The sequence below is a fragment of the Macaca fascicularis genome, chromosome 15 (assembly GCF_037993035.2).
Source record: "Macaca fascicularis isolate 582-1 chromosome 15, T2T-MFA8v1.1".
Lineage (NCBI taxonomy): Eukaryota > Metazoa > Chordata > Mammalia > Primates > Cercopithecidae > Macaca > Macaca fascicularis.
The window spans coordinates 20,233,576-20,255,927 of record NC_088389.1 but is presented as its reverse complement, the minus strand read 5'-3'; the positions used below and the strand labels follow the sequence as shown (position 1 = coordinate 20,255,927).

Here is a 22,352-nt window from a genome sequence, read left to right as displayed (position 1 = left end):
TTATCACATGTAAAGTTTCATCTAGAAAGGAAGCTGTGGTTGACTGTAATTTTGTATCCAATTTTTCACTCCTCTTATCTGGAGAGAATTATACACCCTTGCCTGTTGGCATGTGACTTACAGTGCCCTTCTCTGTGAAAGCAGTGGCCAAAGAAATGTGAATGCAAGTGGACTGTGCCAATTTGCAGCTAAAGCTTTATGAGCTATCACATGGTTCCATCATTTTTCTTTTTCTTCTGCCATGAGAAAAGGATGTCCCAGAGGAGGGCTGCTCTTTCAGCTTGGATACCGGAGTGAGGGTCAAAGCTGACCCTAGAGCAGAGCTATAACCAAAAGGTACTGTAGGAAAGTAATGACCTTTGTTTTTCTCAGTCCCCTGAGATTTCTGGGGTCCTTTTTGTTACTTTCTTCAGGCAGCATAACCTAGGGGAAGTTAACTAATACAGAAGATCCTTGATATGAACTATGGACTCTAAAAATTATTTCCACAACCTGGGCAACATAGTGAGACCCCTACTTACACAAAAAATACAAATATTAGCCAGGTGCAGTGGTTTGTGCCTATAGTCCCAACTTCTCAGGAGGCTGGGGTTAGAGGACTGCTTGAGCCTGAGAGGTGGAGGATGCAGTGAACCGTGATCATTCCACTGCACTACAGCACAATGACAGAGCGAGGTCCTGCCTCTGTAAGAATAAAAATAAAATAAATAAAAAGTATTTCCTAATGTCCTGGGCCAGAAAGACTCCTATAAGCCACCATGTTCTCCGCCATGCCCTTCCAGCCACCGCTGCAATACACATTTCCTTTCCTTCACCTTACTTCCAGAATACTTGTATCAAACAATTCCTCACACCACATTCCATGCTACCCTTGATTCTCTTGGCTAAGGTTCTCAATATTAGCTCTTCCCTTTTCACCCTGCCTCTCAGACATGGTTCAAGATACCATCTTCCCTTGGCTTCCGATCTAATTAAACCTGTTCTCTACTCTGTCCCATGTGCCATGTTCCCAAAACCTGCAACTTCTGCACAGCCCTGTGGACAAGCATCTCACCCATTTATCAGGTGTGAGGATTAAGCACCAACTAGATTCTCTTAGTGGGAGGCCTACCAAAAAGCATTTTTTAAACTCCTCTTTTAAACTGATGATGGGGCAAAGCACTATAGAAACAGACAACGAAATACAAAGTATGACTCTAGAAATAATAATGTAAACCTAACTTAAAGCTAGAAAATAACTTCTATAATTCCACCAAACCTATGATTAATTATACAGTGTGGATTTAAAAGTATACATCTCCATGTAGAGACCTTAAAAAAAAAAAAAATCAAAGCTTGTAATGTATGACAAATTCCTGAAAAAAATATTTTTCCATTGAAAAAGAGCTCAACACAACTCAACTAATTATGTGGGCAGATTCATATGCAGTTATTCATGCATTTAAAATTAATTATAGGTTTTCTGTAGTCTACATTACACATATACACCCACATCATATGCATCCTATTTGGCCTCTTTTCTCTTTCACTTATAGTTACTGTATATCTGCCTTATAATGTTACGGTACTTGTTAGCCTAAAGTCCTAAATCTGAAAGAAAAGAAGAACTAAAATAAGATTATTTAGTGCCTTAGGAAAAAGATTTTGTTGTGATCTTGAATAATTTCATTAATGGATTTAGGCATTAGTTACCTCATAAGGAAAATGGGGATATTACTATCTTCCTCACAGAACGAATGTTATGTTTAGGAGCTATTATAACAAACACAGACCACTGCCTGACTAGAGGGCTCTTTCCTAAAAAGGCTAGCTAGATTTCCATTTCCAGTAAAGGTGAACTAGGATTTATAACACTGTTCACATTTTTAAAAAATAGAACACATAAATAAAAACAACTGTTCAAAGGCAACAAAGCATTACACCCCCCTGAAAAAATATATTATATATCTTATATATATATATGATACATATATACATACACACACACACAAACACACACACACACACACACACACAGAGAGAGAAAATTACACAGAATAATAAAACTCAAAAAAAAAAATTTTTAGGCCGGGTGCAGTTGGCTCACACCTATAATCCCAGCATTTTGAGAGGCCAAGATGGGCAGATCGCCTGAGCCCAGGAGTTCGAGACCCACCTGGGCAACATGAAGAAATCCCATCTCTACAAAAAATACGAAAATTAGCTGCATGTGGTGGCATGCGCCTGTAGTCCCAACTACTCAGGACGCTGAGGTGGGAGGAACACCTGACCCTGGGAGGTGGAGGCTGGTGATGCAGTGAGCCATGATCATGCCACTGCACTCCAGCCTGGGCAACCAGAGTGAGACCCTGTCACACACACACATGTACACACAGACACAAAATTCTGGCATTTAAGAACATGTTTCTCCCAAGGATATGGGCTGATTACTGAAGAGGTAACTAAGAGGCTCAAAGGGGATCAGAGGTTTCAAATCCCCGACAGGATGAAGAGGACAAAACTGTAATTTTTTGCAGGACCCACAGAAGAGAAGAGGTCCCAGTAAGTGCTTTAGGCTTTGGGTTGGACCTCAAATAATTATACCTCATGAGAAGGGTAAAAAGAAAATAGAAGAATCCTCAGAGACTAAGCCCATCTTCAAATCACCTAAATCCCTAATTGGGAAGGAAGGATGGATAGAGAAGGGGATGAGACAATTGCTAGCATGACTAGCCTTAAAAAACAAAATTAATATAAATCCTCTCTGGAGGAGGAAACTATTACCCTAGACCTTAAAATATACCTGTAGTTTTGAATATACAACAATTGGCACTGAATAAAAAATAACCAAGCAAACAGGGGCAAAAGAAAGGTGACAACAGAGATTCAAAGCAATAGAAACAGACCCAGAAGGGATTCAAATAACACTGGCCTCAGACACAGACACTGAAATAACTTTGCTCAACATAAGATAGAAAGAAAGAGGTAGAAGGGAGAGAGAGAGGGAGATAAGATGGAAGACAGAGGGGAAGAAAGTTTTAAACGATTGAGAATTTTGCATAAAATTAAAACTGACAAATTAGATTTTAGAACTAAAAAAAAATGAATTAAAAACTCAGTGGACAGGTTTCACAGAAAATTAGATTAGTTGAAGAAAAAAACTAGTGAACAGATAGGTCAGAAAAAAATACCCAGATTAAGCCCAAAGAGATAACACTGAAAAACCGAAGGGAGAGTAAGTTATACACGAACTACTGTGACTAGGTCTAATTTGAATGTCATTGGAGTCCCAGAAAAAAAAATAAAAAGAGAATCGGCTTACGAGAAATAATAAGTAATGGTAAGAAATACCCAAAATTAATACCAAAAAATCAGATCCCAGATTCAAGAAACACTCTAAACCTCAAGCAGGACAAATGCAAAGACAGCAACACCTGCACTAATCATAGCGCAACTGCTAAAAATAAAAAATGAAAAGAAAAAAACTTAAAAGTAGCCACAAAAAACAAAATTACCATTGAAGGAACCCAAAAGACTTACAGACGACTTTCCAGCAGAAACAATGTAAGCCAGAAGACAATGAAATGGTATTTTAAAGATCCTGAAAGAAAGTAAATGCCAATCTAGATTTATATACCCAATGAAAATATCAAAAACCAAAGTGAGATTCTGACAAGAAGGTTTCAGAACTGTCATATAGTTTCTAAAACTCTGAATTCCCAAAGATAGGGCTCTCTTTTAGGACAAGGACCTACAGTGAAGTGAAGCTTCTGGAAGTAAAATCAAAGTTGAACAGTATAGAGACCATAGAACTGAAGTAAAGAAAAAGTTCAGGAAAAGGCAGGAGAAGGAAACAGAGCCAGGCAAGATTAGGTCGCAAATTACACGATTTTAAGCATCACAGGAAACCTTCACAAGAGATAGCTCAGTGAAGTATAACAGCTACCTACTTCTCTTCCTAAAAGTTCAGAAAAACTAATTTCACATATAAATGAGCAATAAACAAGTGTTAACGTAAGATCCTATAGGAAGTTAACACTTGTTTATTGCTCATTTATATGTGAAATTAGTTTTTCTGAAAAATCAGAATAAGATTCAGACTAATGTCCCTAGAGACAATGAAAGCATGATAGACAAACATCAACACAAAATAAAAACTGTAACCTTCCTTTCAAATTAGTTAAAATACTTTAGGAAAATTACACATGACATGAAATAATACACAAATCAAAATTACAAAAATGTAAAAATGAGGTGATAAACTCAGGGAAAAAAGTCAGACTTAAATGAAAAATATCATTTCCAATATGAAAATCAATTAGAGAAAACACAGTAACAACAACAACCCACAACAGATAATGCCTTAAGAGAAACAGAAGGAAAAAGGAGATAAATTCAAAAAATCCTGAGGAAATAGCTAAAAAGGATTCAAAGTAAAGTGACAAATATTGAAGACAGGAAAAGAAAATCAAACAGATGGATAATAAAGGACAAAAGAAGAAAAAAAAGCAAGGAAACAAATACAAAAAGAAAACTGATACAAGAAATAGAAAACCTGAATAGGTATAATAACTATTAAATAAAGGGAACACATAATTAAGACATGTTTAATGAAGAAAACTACAAGCTCTTACGGCTTCATTAGTGAGTTCTTCCAACCTTTTAAGGAACAACACATATCAACATCACACCAAATTTTCCAGAGAACAGAGAAAGAGGAATCATTCGTTTTATGAGGCCAGTAAAACCTTGATACTAAAATCTAAGGACAATGCAAGAAAGGAAATTTATCCCTCATTTAAACATTGATGTGAAAATTCTAAACAATATTTTAGCAAAAGGAATGCAGCAATATATTAAAGAATAATACATGACAACCAACTTGAGTTTATTCCAATAACACAAAGGAGATGTCTTAATCTGATAAAGGGTATCTATCTTAAAAAAACTGTGTCTCACCTGAATGTTCATCAAAATGGATAAGCAAACTGTAATATTTATACAATGGAATACTACTTACCAATAAAAAGAATAAATTGCTGATAGGTGAAGCAATATGGATGATTCTCAAAAAATCTTTATGTTGAGTGAAAGAAGCCAGAACCAAGAGAATTCCATTTCTATAAGGAAATGCTATAGAATACCATTTCTATAAGGTTTAAGAAAAGCAAAACTAATATATGGTAACATACATCAGAACAGTTGTTGTCTCTGGTGGGGTAAAGGAATTGGAAATAACTAGAAGAGTATATGGGAAACTGAGCTACATCTTGATTGAGGTGTTAATTACACAGGTGTATACGTGTTTCAAAATTAAAACTGTATGCTTAAGATGTGTTCATTTTACTATATGTGAATTATAAATCAATCAAAAAACTCAATTAAAAAACCTATAGCCACCATCGTACTGAAAGGTGAAATGTTGAAAGTTTTCCCTTCAAAACAGAGAAAACAGGGCCGGGCACAGTGGCTCACACCTGTAATGCCAGCACTTTGGGAGGCCAAGGGGGGCAGATCACCTGAGGTCAGGAGTTCAAGATCAGCCTGGCCAACATGGTGAAACCCCATCTCTACTAAAAATGCAAAACAATTAGCCAGGCATGGTGGCAGACACCTGTAATCCCAGCTACTCGGGAGGCTGAGACAGGACAATCACTTGAACCTGGGAGGCAGAGGTTGCAGTGAGCCGAGATCACACCACTGCACTCCAGCCTGGGTGACAAGAGTGAAATTCCATCTCAAAAATGAATTAAAAAAAAAAAAAAAAAAAAAAACCCAGAAAAGAATAGAAATTCCTGCCATCATCAATCCCATTAAACATTATACTGCTGGTCCTAAGCCCATGTAATAAAGAACAAGAAAGGAAGGCATAACGATTAAAAGAGGAAATAAAACTATTATTTGCAGACAACATGATTGTGTCTGGAAAAAACACAATATTTACAGATAAATTATTGGAATCAACAAGACAGCTTAGCAAATGTGCTGGATACTACGTCAGGTTTCAAAATTTAACTATATTTCAACACATCCACAAATATTTAGAGTATGAAATTCAAAGATACCATTTACAATAGCAGAGAACACCAAATGCCCAGAAACAAATATAATGAAAATAAGCAAGACTTATATACGAATATCTATAATAAGTGAAAGAAATGACAGAAGGACCTAAATTACATAAAGGAATCTGTCATGTTCATTATACAGTCTTCATGTGAAGACCAAATATGTAAATAATCAAATCTACTCACATTTATATCAATTCAATGAAATCCCAATACAAATCTTAGCAAGGCACTTTAAGGGAAATTAACAAACCAATTCAAAAATTATATGAAACTACAAAGACCAATAATAACCAAGAAAAAACTTTTAATAATAACAAAATGGGAAGACTTAGTCTACTAGATATTAGAACTCATTATAAAGCTTCAATAATTCATTCAGCTGGTAGTGGTACAATAAAGAGACCAGGAAGAGACCCCTGCATACATGGACATTTGACTAACGAAAATGGCAATGCAGAAAAGTAGAGAAAGGATGATCTTTGCAATAAATAGTGCCATGTCTACTGAAGATTCATATAGCAAAATAATAATAATCCCAGCACTTCGGGAGGCTGAGGTGGGCAGATCAACTGAGGTTAGGAGTTCAAGACCAGCCTGGCCAACATGGTGAAACCCCGTCTCTACTCAAAAGTACAAAAATTAGACGGGCATGGTGGTGGGCAACTGTAATTCTAGCTACTCGGGAGGCTGAGGCAGGAGAATCTCTTGAACCCTGGAGGCGAGAGGTTGCAGTGAGCTGAGACCATGCCACTGTACTCCAGCCTGGGCGACGGAGTAAGACTCCATCTCCAAAAATAAAAATAAAAAAACAATAATAATAATAAGTGAGGTGATGGACATGTTGATTCACTTGATTTAATCATTCCACATTGTACACATATATCAAAACATCACATTGTACTCTATAAAATATATAAAATTATGACTCAATTAAAAATAATATTAATTTTTAAAAGAGTGGAAAGATAAGGCACAGAGTGGAAAATAAATTATAGCACATAACCAAATAAACTGTATCTAGAGTATACAAAGAATTCCTTAAAAATAACAACAAAACAACATAGCCAAATAACCAGCAGGTACATTAAAAGATGTTCAGCTTCACTGGTAATCAGGAAAATGCAAATTAAAACCAAAGCAAAATATACTACACATTCATTCAGAATGGCTAAAATTAAAAAGACCTTTAATAGTAAGTGTTGGTGACGATATAGAGCAAGAGGAGCTCACACAGCAGATGAGGATGCAAATCAGTTCCACCACATTGGAAAACTTGGCATTTTATGCTAAACATATACATACACTATGACCCAAAAATTTCACTCCTATGTACATACCAAACAAAAGTGGGAGTATATAAACACCAGATATATTCACTATAATGTCATAGCTGCATTATTTGAAATAACCAAAACCAAAGGGGAAACATAAATGTCTACAGACAGTAGAATGGATCAATTGTGGCATATTCATATCATGGAATAGCATACAGCAATGAAAAGGAGCAAACCACAGTTGCACACAACAAGGATAATCTCACAAATATAATTGTTGAGCATAAGAAACCAAGTAAAATATTAAATATACTCATGACTCCATCTATATAACTCCATGTATATATGTTCAACAACAGGTAAAAATGATCAATGTTATTAGAAGTTAAGATAATGGTTTTAGCTGGGCACATTGGCTCACACTGTAATCATAGCTACTCAGGAGGGTGAGGTGGGAAGACCATTTGAGCCCAGGAGTTCAAGACGAGCCTGGGCAGCACAGCAGGAAATTAGCCAGGTTGGGGGTCTGGGGGAGCAGTGCATGCCTGTAGTAACGACTACTCAGGAAGTTGAAGTAGGAGGGTTCTCTGAGCCCAGGAGTTTGAGGCTACAGTGTGCTATGTCTGTGCCACTGCACTCCAGTCTGAACAACAGTGAGACCTCATCTCAAAAAAAAAAGGAAAAGAAAGAAAAAAAACAAAAGGTAATGGTTCTCTAATTGAGGGAGTGGTGTTTGGAAAGACACATAAGGATGGCTGGCAAGATGCTTATTAATGTTCTATGTCTTGACCTGGATGTTTTAACTTTGTGATAATTTATCAAGCTGTTAACTTGTATTTGTGCATTTTTCTGTTTGTTCCTTTTTTTATGTTATAAAAAAGTTTTTCTAAACATAAAAACAAAAACAGCTGGAAAAAATTAGAATTTTACACTTTTTGGCAGACAATTTTTTTCTCCACAAATTCCTTGGGGAGAAAAATGTGAAATTTCCTATAATGATCAAATGAGAACCCTGCCAATTCCTAATTCCCAGGACATACTGAGCTTTTTTAGGCATAATATATGAATTTCAGAAATGGTTAGTAAAAAAAAAAAAAAAGTCATCATGAGCTTCACTAGCAGTAAATATTCCTGAATTTGCCTCCATGTTTGATTTAATTATTACACTGGGAAAAAGAAATAGCCCATATATTTTTCTGCACCTAAGCTTTCTAGTAAGCAAATGAGAGATATTCACTTTTCAGATTTTAGGAATATCTTTTGTATCGATAACTCACACCAATGGGTCTTAAAACCAGGTTCAGGCCGGGCACGGTGGTTCATGCCTATAATCCCAGCACTTTGGAAGGCCAAGATGGGCAGATCACAAGATCAAGAGATCGAGACCATCCTGGCCAACACACTGAAACCCCATCTCTAACAATACAAAAATTAGCTGGGCATGGTGGCACATGCTTATAGTCCCAGCTACTCGGGAGGCTGACAGGAGAATTGCTTGAACATGAGAGGCAGGGGGGTTGCAGGAAGCCGAGATCCCACCGCTGCACTCCAGCCTGGCGAAACAGCGAGACTCTGTCTCACAAAAAACAGGCTCAAAGAGAATACAGTTGTCTATTTTTTATTATCACTACTGTTAAATGAACAAACGCTTGATTTTTAAATCCTTGATACAAATTGAGACATTTGATATATCTTTGCCAAAAGAAAATAGATAAAAGGAATCTACCTCCTCCGCATTCAGCAAGCACCAAAAGAAGTTAATTTATTCAACACATAAGGGTCACAAAAGAATAATAAAAGCAGTCATCATTTACTGAGCTTTACTGTGTTCTGGACACTTGCTAAGTATATAAGAAACTCACTTCACTCTCACAACAATACTATGAGGAGGAATAAATTATTTTCCCCCATTTTACAGATGAGGAAATTGAGGCTTAGAGACAACAAATAATTTGCACAATTAACAAAGCAAGTAGCAGAGGCAGCTTTCAATCAGTTCACTGGTTTGGTGTGAAATACCTGATTTCTATTTTCTACTTTGTGTCTTTTTTTATTTTAAAATGTTAAGCCTGAGGACTATGAAATGCAGAGAACATGTGTGTATAAGCTTACATATATACACACGCATAGGGATTTTAAAGGCCCCAAACTACTCACACGTCATAAGCCCTGTATATAGCTCTGCACCAGAACAGAGCTTAGGTTTTCTCCAAGAAACAAAACGACTTCTCAATGATAGACGAGCAAGCCAAAGCACCGCATATAGTAAGTCTACAAAGCATTAACTGGATTAATTAGCAAGGGATTTGAGAAGCAGCTTGGAGCTAGGAAACCAAAACACTAAATTGTTTAAATACTTTGGCAAAAGATCAAGGTTTCTAGGCAGCACTGGGTCTCCTTCCATCCTTTTCGTTCCATGTTTTAACACATTTAACCTGTCTGAGGTAGTTTTTCATGAGATATGAATGACATTGTCAAAATACCAAAAAGAAAAGAGAATTTAAAAAATACTGCAAGCTGTTACCAATTCTGCCAACAGGCAAGAGCCCAGGCAACATTAATTACAAATCAATCGCTTAGGACATAAACAGTTCTTACCACTGGTATACTCTCCCTCTAAAATAACTTGCTCTAGAGGAAAAAAACAAAGCAATGTCTCTTCTATTATACTTGGTGAACTAATCAGGACAAAGAAACAAAGTAAAACAGGAGAAAATGCACCAAATAGCAAACGTGAAAAAGGAATCCTAGCTAGATGAACGCCCGGAATGCTACCGGAATAGCACTGTCATTTAGAAATAACGAAGAGGAAGTGGTCAGGGTAGGGACACTAGCTGAATGGGTTTCTGGTTTCCAGGAAGTAAGAATTTTTACAACGCAGCTGATTTTCACAAACACATATGGCAGCAAATTGATAAAAGAAGGCTTTCAACAATACAATCATGGGAGAGGTGGGGGGAATCTGTGTCCCTCTAGTAATGAAGGTAGTTTTATAATGGTCAAGCACACTCATCACAGCCCTCACCACCACCACACACAACTATCCAATCATAATAATACACTTCAAAAATCAAAGGATCCTTCCAGAAGTCTAGTTCATCTAGACCCGATCCACAAACTACTGTTAGTTTCCCTAACTCTTTATCTTGGATATCTGCATTTTCCTCTTGATTTCCAGGAAAAAAAAATTGCAAAAACCTAAGTACCTTTCTACTGCAAAAACTCTCAAAACACACTTTTCCACCACACACTTCATTCACTCCGATAGAAAAAAATTAGTAGAAAAGAATCAGTAATTTTCCCTCACAATATATTCTGACTTCTGTTAGGTCCTTTGGATTTCCTGAGGATATGGTAAAAAGTGGTGTCCGGAGCTGCACGCCTCGGCCATAGCGAATAACAATTAAAGATTAAACGCCTGAGCTATATTCATTTCCACTCCACACCTTCTCCCTAGATTTACCTTCTTCCCTGTATTAATACCGCCATTAAAAGATGGCGCTCTTCCTGCTTCTTCTTCATTCATTTTTCCCCGCGCTGCGAAAAGACTACCTGACAGCGCAGGCGCAACATGACGTCTATCTGGCCACGCCTTCCGCAATGAGGTCATTTCCGCCTTAGCCCAACCCCTTCCCCTCCAAATGTATATAAGGCATTGCATTACCGCCATTAAACGAGACTTGATCAGAGCACTGTCTTGTCTCCATTTCTTGTGTCTCTTGTTCCCCAAATTCCCACCCCCTCCTCCAGGGCCTATACTGACTATCCCGCGGGCCGGGATAAAGTGGTATATGGTACATATGCTATATAAAAGTGGGGAGAGCTTCAGCTATGAAGTCTGGCAAAAGTGGGACGGTTAGGGGTCATTTTCTTAACCTCCCTCAATAAAATGAGGAAGAAGGGCTATCTCGGAATTTGAGAATGAAAGATCTATGTGTAAAGCATCCAGCAGGGTGTCTGACACACAGTAGGTGCTTGGCAGTTACTATTATTATTTCTCCTTGGTTCTGGGGACATGGTATGTTAAGTTTCAGGATAACATAAACTCTTTCCTGAACCAGAAATTTTATTGACAATTAGATAAACAAGCTGCTGGAAGATTATGGTAGGGTGCTATCTGTTGATCTTGAACAAAATTTACCTCAGTATGTCCAGGGCACCGTCTCCAAAGGTTTCACAACACTCTCACATCAACTGTGCACTTTCATAAAATAACTATGAGGAAAGGCTAATGGGCAATAATACCCCTGGGCTCGCATATGAATTAACAAGACTGAAGGAAATCAGGGAGTTCACAGTGCAGCCAAGCTCACACAAATTTCTTGACTATGGGTATTTTATTCACCAGACTTGGCTTACCATGAGAGAAAAAGTAACACAAGTTCATTTCTTCAATCAAATTATAGAGGGGAAAATGTGGTTAAGAAGAAAAAAGCTAATATAGTTTTTTACAAAAATAAAAAGGAGAGGATATATAATAAAATACCAAAAGAAAGGTGGCCAAAAAGGTGGTTAGGTAAAATATATTATAGTTTGAGTCTAAGTTTTTAATATTTCATATTAGAGAATTTTTAAGTCACTTAATATCACATGCTATTCATTTCAAATTTGAGGAAATATTAAAATGTTAATGCATATAACAAATTTTTATACATCATTTTTAATGTTATCTTACAAATCAAAGTTGTTTATTCGCATTACAAAATTTACCAGACTTTTTCAAAAGAAGTTCATTCCCTTTCTGTTTCATTTAACAGAGAATAATTTACAAAAATAATAATATAAAATGTTTTGGATTATTTATTGTATAAAATAGGCTACAATACAACTACATTTCTGTTATCTTCTATAGTTCTCCTACTAAACATATATTGAATACCTACTATGAGGAAAGTACTCTGAATACCTCATATTATTACATTTCTTATGCCATTAAATTCTCAAGATAATAAAATAGTCAGGGGATAGTAATTCCATATTACTGATGAGAAAACTGAGATCCAAAAAGGTCAAGTGCCTTGTCCAAGTCAGTTTACTGGGCAAGAAAGGGTCAGGATTTAAACTCCTCCCAACCAAGGATAAAGCCTGTATATCTTATGTTTTGCATGCTGCTTTCTATGTTCCTAGATTCTCTGCAATTAGAATAATCAAAGGGATCCCACCATTCCGCTACATTCACAGACACCAGTGTCTCATCACTCAACAAAGATACTTCACAATTAGCACCCCCTTGCCTGCTCCAAAGAGGATCGAGCATCTTTCAACAAACCAGGTCAAGTTAAAGGAGAAAACACAACTTCAGAATAGTCTTGTTGCATTAGCAATAACCCAGAAACAACCAGATACCTATCCAGGGGTAAGGTATGGACACAAACATTATATGTATGTAGTTGTTCTGAAAACTGAAAAACCAAACTACTTTAAAATTACTGTTCAACCAGATACTACTATCCAGGGTTAAGGTATGAATAAAAATGTTATACATATGTAGTTTTTCTGAACACTGAGACACCAAACTGTTTTAAAATTATTGTTCAACACTATATAAAGAAAGGCTAAAAGCACAATTTGGGAGCCCTGATTCTATCAATGGCAATCTCAACCTAAACCTCAAGGTCAGCACTTCTTTTCTTAAAGAAAAGGAAAAAATTAAGAAAGTTGAGAACCTGCCCAAATGTAAAGACCAAGAAAAACAGTGCTAGTCTACTTTGACTTCAGCTAATCCAACCTGATGACATAAAACATATAAACCAATGTAATTTCTACATCATTCTGACACTGCTCCTGCACATGTTGTGGCAAAAAGACTGTACTATTTCTTTCATTCCTCCTATGAAACCTCTATGATGGGACCCATTAATAATCCCATGTTTAAAATAAAAATATGAAACAGCTTGTACATCCTATCATCACACAGCTTATAAACTGGCTATACCAGAACCAGAATTTCACCAAGCCATACTATTGCAAAATGTTGTTCCAACAGAGAAGTTGAGCATTCCAGAAACACAGCCTAACCATTAACCTTAAGCAGAGCTACTATAGACAGAGGCAGCACAGTACAGGCCTAGAATCGAATCAACAATCCACTACTTACTAGCTGTATTACCTTAAAGCAAGTTATTTCATCTTTCTGTGCCTTGGTTTGTAACACTTATAAAATGAGGACAATAATTAATCTCTTATGGGCTCCAGGAAGAATAAGAAAAAATACACACATACTTGTTCATCTGTATATATATGTATGTGTATGTGTACATATATGTGTGTATATATATGTGTATATATATATAAAGCAAATAGAAGCTTAACAAATGTTAAGTTACAGTCACGAGCTTTGCTACATTTCAATACTCAGTTACAACAAAAATGATGATATTTGAGGAGCAACTGCAGAATCTGCTAGTGCTTTAACTGAATCCTTAGAAAACTGAAATATGGGCAAGTTAAAAAAAAATAGCCATATCAAGAATCATTAGTCACAATAGATCAGACCCAAAGATTTCCCAAATGTCCTTAAATTGCATTAGATATGTTGGCCAATCATTCAAGGCAATACCTGGACAAGAAAACCTAACAAAGAAAATTTCTTTTTCCTTCTACATTCAGTTTCCTTGTACAGTGGCAAGTAGGATCCAATTATGGATTTAGACCCTCAGGAAGCCCTACCTAGGAAAACCTCATTCTAAAAGAAAATCATTTCACCCTCCCTCAGTGGCAGTGCCCAAACCCTCCCACTGTTTCCTCAGTTTGCAAATACCACAGATAACGGAAATATTTTATTTATAGGGAAGTCCATAGTACATTTAAGTAGAAACAATCTTTTTAGGTGTATTATCATCTCCACAAAAAGCCACACACAGGCAAGAGCCATATCTTTTCCATGCAGACATGTTTCATTCTGCTCACGCGGAAGGGGCAGTGCAGCAGAGCACCTGGAGGCCACAGGGACCATCCAGGTCTGGGCTGAGTCACATGCTCTAATCGACCTTGGGCACAGACAAAAAGTGTCTGTTAGCAGTGGGAAGCCAAGCTTGAAAGATCATATAGACCACTTTGAACCATTACCAAGATAAGTGGTGAACAAAAGAAGCCAGCAGAGGCAAAGCCATGATGAAAGAGATGAAGCCACACTGGAGCATGACTTTCCGGTTCCAGTTGGTTCTCATGAAGCCCAGCTGGTTTTGCTTCCTGTTCTTCACTGTACAACAGACCTCTCCACCTCTATCCCTCCCTTCCTGAGCTAGTTTTAGTGAAATTCCACCCCTTGGATTCAAAAATGCCTTAACAAGGACATTAGCCCACTGCCTGGCACACAGAAGGGATTCAATTAAACACATGTAAAAAACAGGAGTACAAACCTTATAAAATACCTGATGTTAGATGGGGCATTCTCATAATTACAGTTTCCTCAACAGACAGGCCGATTTCCCTTAATCCACTTATCCAATAATTGTTAAGGAAATAAACAGTATTTGACACAACACGACACTTCATTCCAATTTATCATCTAATAATAATTAAGTATTCAAAGCTTACAATGAAAGCACAGCTCCGCAGTTCATATTGTTCTTTTAAATTGAATAATTTGGAATCCTATGAAGAGTTCCACCTTACAGCAGATTCCCTCATTCTTGTGCAAATACAATCTGTCTATCAACATATTAGCATTTCAATCACCCTTGTTTTTTTCATAACTGGGAGAAGCTGTCTTCATTTATTCCTATTGAGCATCTACCACCTATGAATTATTTCTGAAGCTAAGCAGTAAAATTGAGAGAAACTGAAACTATTTTCAAAAATAAATGTAGGACACTGGTTCCAGTTGCATACTCCCAAATAGTATAAATGTTCTTTAATGATTAATTTACTTTAAGATGAAAATAATTTCTTTTGAATTAAATTGTTATAATGGTTAGAAATGGAACACCAACCCCATGTTTCAAAGGTTTTTGTCTTTTTTTTTTTTTTTTTTTTTTTTTTTTTTTTAAGAATTCTGGATCAATTTATATTCCTGGAGTAAATACATCCACCACTCAAAAAAAATTTTTTTAAGTCCCCTTTAAGCATCCCTTTAAGGTACTGACCATAAATGGTGTAATTTGCCCTGGACATCATTAAAATGTAAAGTTAATGAGGATTCAGCTGAAAACAGAAGGAATGTAACCTATTTTCAGGCAAAAGTTCTAACACAGCAATCAGAGGAAAAAGCTCTTTGATGTTTCTTTGTCTCTTCTCATTAATTTTTTTTGTCTCAAAAAAAAAAAAAAACAGACTATTTAAACTTTAAAAAAAGCACCAAAGTTTAAACATGATAATTATAACAGAACTCCAATGAGGTCGTTAGAATTTTTTATGAGATAAACAAGAATCAGTCATATATACATGGAGATAACACCACCTACCTGGCAGAGTGATTATAAGTTTTACAAATATTGTAAGTAAAATGTATGGCAGAATAGCTGACACATGAAAGGTACTCACTTATATTATCTCCCTCTTTGTCACACTCTGTCCCCAAGGGCCTAGCACAGTGCTGGTACAAAAATAGTAATCAAAGAGTCACCATTATTATTATTATCACATATGCTGTATTCTTTTTCCTACTGAAGAACTCACTATATTAACCCTAACCTTCTTTCCAAGATTTATGCAAGACTTAGCACCTTCTGTCACTAGGCAGGTGGGGCATTATCCAAATAACTAACATGGAGTAAACAGTCCTGTGTGACATTTTATCATGTGAAGTGCCTACACAGGTATAAATATTATATCTTTTCTGGTTTTATTGCCTCATTTTACAATTATGCTACTAAAGAGCAAAATAGCACACAGAATGTTAAGTGGCATTCTGCTGCTTGGAATTTCATCCCAAGGCTCCATTCAGAATAACAAATGTGGGAGCTATTTCATCTCTGCTCTATTGTGAAGAAAGTCATCACCTTTACTTGAATATATACGAGAGTTTGACTTTCTGCATCCCATTTTGTGCTAAGTGAAATCTTAAACCAAATGTGATCATTACCAAGGTGATGTCATTAAGGAAGTAGTATAGTGCTTTCCAGAGAGACCCTACCCTACACTTTGTTATTGTTATACCAATTCCATAATCCTAGTAAACAAAGCCTAATCAGCAATAAGTGGATCTATCCAAGATGATCCACCCTTAAATACCATGAGAATTTAAAATTTATCTTCACCCAAACAAAAAATTACAAATTCAATAAACTAATCACAGTTATTTTAAATGTTAAGAGACCATCAAAGTAATGTTTCTCCAGTAATTGTCATTTTAAAGGCATTTCCACATAAATTACCTAATTTTCAGTGGTTTGTTCATCCATAAATATTCACTAAATCTTCTTAATATTGAAATCTGGTCATACAGTGGTGAAGAAAATACTGGGTGATCTCTACCCTCACAGAGTTTAAGGTCCAGTACAGAAGCTCAAATGAATAACTGCACAAGTAATGTAACTATAAGCTATGATAAGTGCCACAAGACCATACAGTGTAAGAACAAGCTTACTTTGGGGATCTGAAAAGGTTCCCCCCTTAGGATGATTTAATGTCTGAAGTGAGACCTGAAGGAATGGGAGAATGAGGTTGGTTTGGGGAGGTGGGGGGAGGTGAGAAAAAGGTTTAAGATGATGATAGTTGAGAAGAAATACCTAGTTTTTAAAGACATTTAGGTAAATCAATCAAATTTTTCTGATATATTGAATACAGAGGGTGAGCAGGAAGACAGGTGACCAGGATTAAGGCAGTAGGTTTTTAGTTTGCATACTGGATTTTTTAAATGTGCTGCTCAGTGGAAGGGGACCAGAGCTTCATTCAGTTTAATGAGCAGATCATGAGTTAGAATTCAGACATTTTGAATTTCAGATACTTTTCAGGCATCCAAACAGGTTGAGAGCTCAGAAGAAATCTTTCATACCTCATTCATTTATTCAACATGCAATTCCCAAGAAACAATTTGTATTAAGTCCCATGTTTCTCATTAGGGAAAAGAAGGTGAACAGGATGCTCAGCTGTCCTTTGAAAGAAACAAGTGAGTTGACAGATGTGTAGAAGTACACTGGAATTCAAAGGAAGGAAAGACTGAGTCTGTCTGGACAATCAGGGATGGCAGCATGAAGAAAATTATCTTGAAGATAAATGCCAATTCCTCCAATGGGGAAAGAGAAAAGACATTTCAGACAAAGAAACAGCATCTGAAAATGACAATTACTTTGCAGTGGCTGCAAGTACAATGTATGAGAGGTGAGCAGTAAAAGAAAAAACCATGAGGACCAAATTTGCAGAAACACAGAGGATTAAGAGAATATTAATGTTACAGCTCTTTCAGAATTTGTCTAGGTTTTCTGGTTTACCAGGAAAAAAAAAAAGAGAGAGAGGGAGAGAGAGAGAATGCTATGAACAAATGTGTGCCAACAAATTAGATATGTGAAATGGACAAATCCCTAGAAAAATAGAAACTACTAAAACTGAGTCAAGAAGAAATAGAAAATCTGAATAGACCTATAGCAAGAGATGGAATTACTAATTTGAAAACTTCCCAACAAAACAGACAAACTCAGATGACTTTACTGGAGAATTCTATCAAACATTTAAAGAAGAAGGAATACCAATTCTTCATAAACTCTTTCAAAAACTAAAATATGAAGAAAAACTTTCCGATTCATTCTGTAAGGCCAGTATTATGCTGATACCAAAAGCAAACAAATATAAGAAAACGAAAAATGCAAAAATACTCAATATATTAATAGTAGCAAACCAAATCTAGCAACACAAAAAAAGGATTACACACCATGACCAAGTGAGATTTATCCTAAGAATGCAAAATTGGGTGCTTGCATTAGAGCCAGGACTGCCCTTCCCATGATAGCAGGATGCAGTAGTTCCCCAGGTCCCTTCCTCAGCAAGAGAGATAGCCACTCAAGAAAACACTATGAAAGACATCAAAAAACTACTTTATACCCATATTTTATGCATATTTTCAATTATCCTAAGTGTCTTCATTCCATCATTCTTCTTGGAGAAATTCTCAATATTGTAAACACACTTGACATGGTTGTACATATGTTCTGGTTTTGTAGCTGCTGTCAATCTAGTATTATATTTAGTAGTGAAACCAAATGCATCCTCTAAAAAGTTCATTATCACACAAGGTAACTTGATTTTTGAAATGCTGTATCTACCTTCTTTTGTCCTGTTTCTCCTTCCATGTAATTTTTGTTCCATATGGAGCTAATAGAGTTGGTGTTGGAAACATTTTTATTTGCAGTCATTTTGTCTACTTTTACCACTGTACCTTATGTTTGTTAGAACCAAATCTCAAAAGCATGGCTTAGAGTTTTCAGTAGAAATGGAGTTACAGCCATTTGGGAGCATAGTCTCCAGATCATTACAATTTCTAGTTTTCTAGGAGCATAACTTGAAGCACTGCCTATACCACTGAGTGGAGAAAGACCATAGCAGGTATGGCCCATATGCTTGGAGCAACCTTTAGCAACATGGATGGACTTGTTATTTTACCATTCTGGATATACTGGAATATAAAGCAATTTCTATACGAGAACAATTAATTGGAGCAAAGGGAGAAAATATTCCTTTGTATAGATTCCATAGGGCTGTGCAAAAATGTATATAACCAAAGTCAAGTAGTTCCATTACAGCACTGTTTTATGTAGTTACAACATGAAGTAATTGTAGCTTTTTAAACCATGAAATTCCTTGGAGATTGTATCTTCTAGTTAAAATAAAGTACTTATGATAGAATTTTTAAAAACAATAATGCAAGGTTGGTTTAACATCCAAAAATAGATTAATGTAATAAGCCATACCTAGAGAATGATGAACAAAAATCACACAATCATCTCAAAAGACACAGAAAAATCATCTGACAAAATCCAACATCCTTTCATAATAAAAAAAATTCAACAAACCAGAAACAAAACCGAACTTCATCAAGCTGATAAAGGGCATCTAAAAAACCTATAATTAATATCATAATTATGCCAAAAGACTAAATATTTCTCTTTAAGATGAGGAGAAAGAAAAGAATATTCATTTCTGCTACTTCTATTCAACACTGTATTGGAGGTTCTAGCCAGGGCAATTAGGTATGAAAAAGAAATAAAAGTCATCAAGAATGGAAAGGAAGAAGTAGTACTATCTTGATTTGTACATTACGTAATCTTACACAAAGAAAATCCTAAGAAATTCACTAAAAAACTATTAGAACTAATAAACCAGTTCATCAAATCTGCAGGATAATAGATCAATATTTTTAAAAATCAATTCTATTTCTATACACTAACAAAGAACAATACAAAAATGAAATTCAAAGTTTCCATTTACAATAACATCGATTAAGAAAAATAGGAGTAAATCTAACAAGAGAATTGTAAAACTTATAGTCTGAAAACTACAAAACATTATGTGGAAAAAAAACCCTAAACATTACCTTAATAAATGGAAAGATATCCTACGTTCATGGATTGGAACACAATATTGTTAAGTTGACAATCCTCCCCAAATGAATCTACAGATTCAATTAAATCCCTACCAAAATCCCAGCTGGGCTTTTTGCAGAAATTGATAAGCTAATACTAAAATTCATATGGAGATGCAAGGGACCCAGAATAGTCAAACGATCTTTAAAAAGAACAAAATTGGAGGACTTATACTTCTCAACTTTAAATTTACTACAAATCTACAGTAATCAAGACAGTATAGTACAGCATCAGGAAAAGAATAGGATTCAGAGTCCAGAAATAAATATTTGCAATTGTCAATTAATTTTCAACAAGATGCCAGGCATGGTGGCTTATGCCTGTAATCCCAGCACTCTGGGAGGCTGAGGGGGGCAGATCACTTGAAGCCAGTAGTGCAAGACCAGGCTGGCCAACATGGTGAAACACCATCTCTACCAAAAATACAAAAAGTTAGTTGGGCATGCTGGCACATACCTGTAGTCCCAGCTACTCAGGAGGCTGAGACACAAGAATCTCTTGAACCCAGGAGGCAGAGGTTGCAGTGAGCCAAGGTTGTGCCACTACACTCCAGCCTGGGTAACAAAGAAACCAAAACAACTCAATGGAGAATTAATACTTTTCAACAGAAGGTGCAGGGGCAATTGACCATCTACATTTGAAAGAATAAAGTTAGACTCCTTCCTTATAAGCACATATAAAAATCAACTCGATTTGGATTGTAGGCTGGGGATAGTGGTTCATGCCTTTAATCCCAGCACTTTGGGAAGCTAAGGCAGAAGAATCGCTTGAGGCCAGGAGTTCAAGACCAGCCTGGTCAACATAGCAAAACCTCGTCTCTCCCTATACACCCCCTAAAAAATTAGGTGGGTGTGGTGGCATACACCTGTAGTCCCAGCTACTTGCAAAGCAGAGGCGGGAAGATTGTTTGAGCCTGGGAAGTTGAGGCTGCAGTGAGCTAAGATCATGCCACTGTATTCCAGCCTGGGTGACCAAGTGAGAACCTGTCTCAAAAAAAAAAAAAAAGGAATGGATTATAGACCCAAAGGTAAGAGCTAAAACCTAAAAAATAAACAAACAAATAAACTTAGAAGAAAACACAGAAATAAATTATTGTAACTTTAGGATGGGCAATGGTTTCTTAGGTACCACGCTAAAGCACAAACAACAAAAGAAATATTAAATAAGACTTCACTGAAATGAAAACTTCTGTTTCAGATGACACAATCAAGAAAGAGAAAAGTTAACCTACAAAGTGGGAGAAAGTACCTGCAAGTCATATATCTGATAAGAGGTTTGTATCTAGAATATATAAAGAACATTTATAACCGGTAATTTTTTAAAAGACCCAGTCACTGGATAGATATTTCTCCATGGAAAATATACAAGAAGCACACTAAAAGATGCTCAATATAATTAGGCATTAGAGAAAGGCAAATCAAAATAACAATGATATGTCACTTCACCCCCACTAGAATGGCTATAATAAAAGAGATAGACAACAGTATCCGCTGACAAGAATGTGGAGAAATTGGAACCTCACACATTGCTGGTGGCTATATAAAATGGTGCAGCTGTTATGGAAAATAGCTTGGCAGTTTTCCAAAAAAAAAAAAACAGAATTACCATATGATCCAGCAATGCCATTCCTAGGTATATACCCAAAGGAATTGAAAGCAGAAATGCAAACATATACCAACAATGAATGACATTGTTGATTGCAGCATTATTCACAATTGCCAAAAGGTGGAGACAACCAAATTGTCCATCAACAGATGAATGGATAAACAACATGCAGTATATACATCTAATGGATAAGTATTCAGCTACAAAGAGGAATGAAGTTCTGATACATACTACAACATGAATAAACCTTGAAAACATTAGGGTAAGTGAAATAAACCAGACAGAAAAGGATAAATAATATATGATTCCACTTATATGAGGAACCTAGAATAGGCAAATTCATCAAGACAGAACAGTAGGTTAGAGGTTACCAGAGGTTAGGAAGGAGGGGAAAATGGGAAATTACTGTTAATGATTACAAAGTTTTTATTTGAGGTGATGAAAAGATTTTAATAACAGATAGTGGTGATGGCTGCACAACAGTATAAATATAATTAATACCACTAAATTTACACTTAAAAATATTTAAAATGGCAAATTTTGTTTTATATATACACATCTACCTCCACAATTTAAATAATACACCAAAACCATTAATTATATCTTTTATTAATGGGCAAATTGTGTGGTTTATTAATTATATCTCAAGAAACCTATTAAAAATAATTAAAATTAAACACTAAATCAATGGGTTGTTTGTTTTCATTTTTGTAGAGACAGGGTCTCACTATTTGCCCAGGCTGATCTCGAATTCCTGGCCTCAAGCAATCCTTTCACGTTGGTCTTCCCAAGTGCCAGGATTACAGGGGTGTGCCACTGTGCCTGGCCATAAATGGATGGTTTTAACAGCAATTAGACACAGCTGAAGAGAGAAGTAGCAAACTAGAAGAAAGACTTGAAGAAGT

The 22,352-nt window shown here is 36.1% G+C and overlaps 1 protein-coding gene and 2 pseudogenes across 19 annotated transcripts in view; 2 read left to right on the top strand and 1 right to left on the bottom strand.

The window, feature by feature from the left end:
• DENND1A (DENN domain containing 1A) overlaps positions 1 to 22,352 on the bottom strand; it is a 545,711-nt gene that overhangs the window by 442,620 nt on the left and 80,739 nt on the right. The gene's annotated exons all lie outside the window — the stretch shown is intronic.
• Positions 17,653 to 17,709, top strand: LOC123569261 (U7 small nuclear RNA; annotated as a pseudogene).
• On the top strand, positions 18,276 to 18,912 carry LOC123569023 (phosphatidylinositol-glycan biosynthesis class F protein pseudogene; annotated as a pseudogene).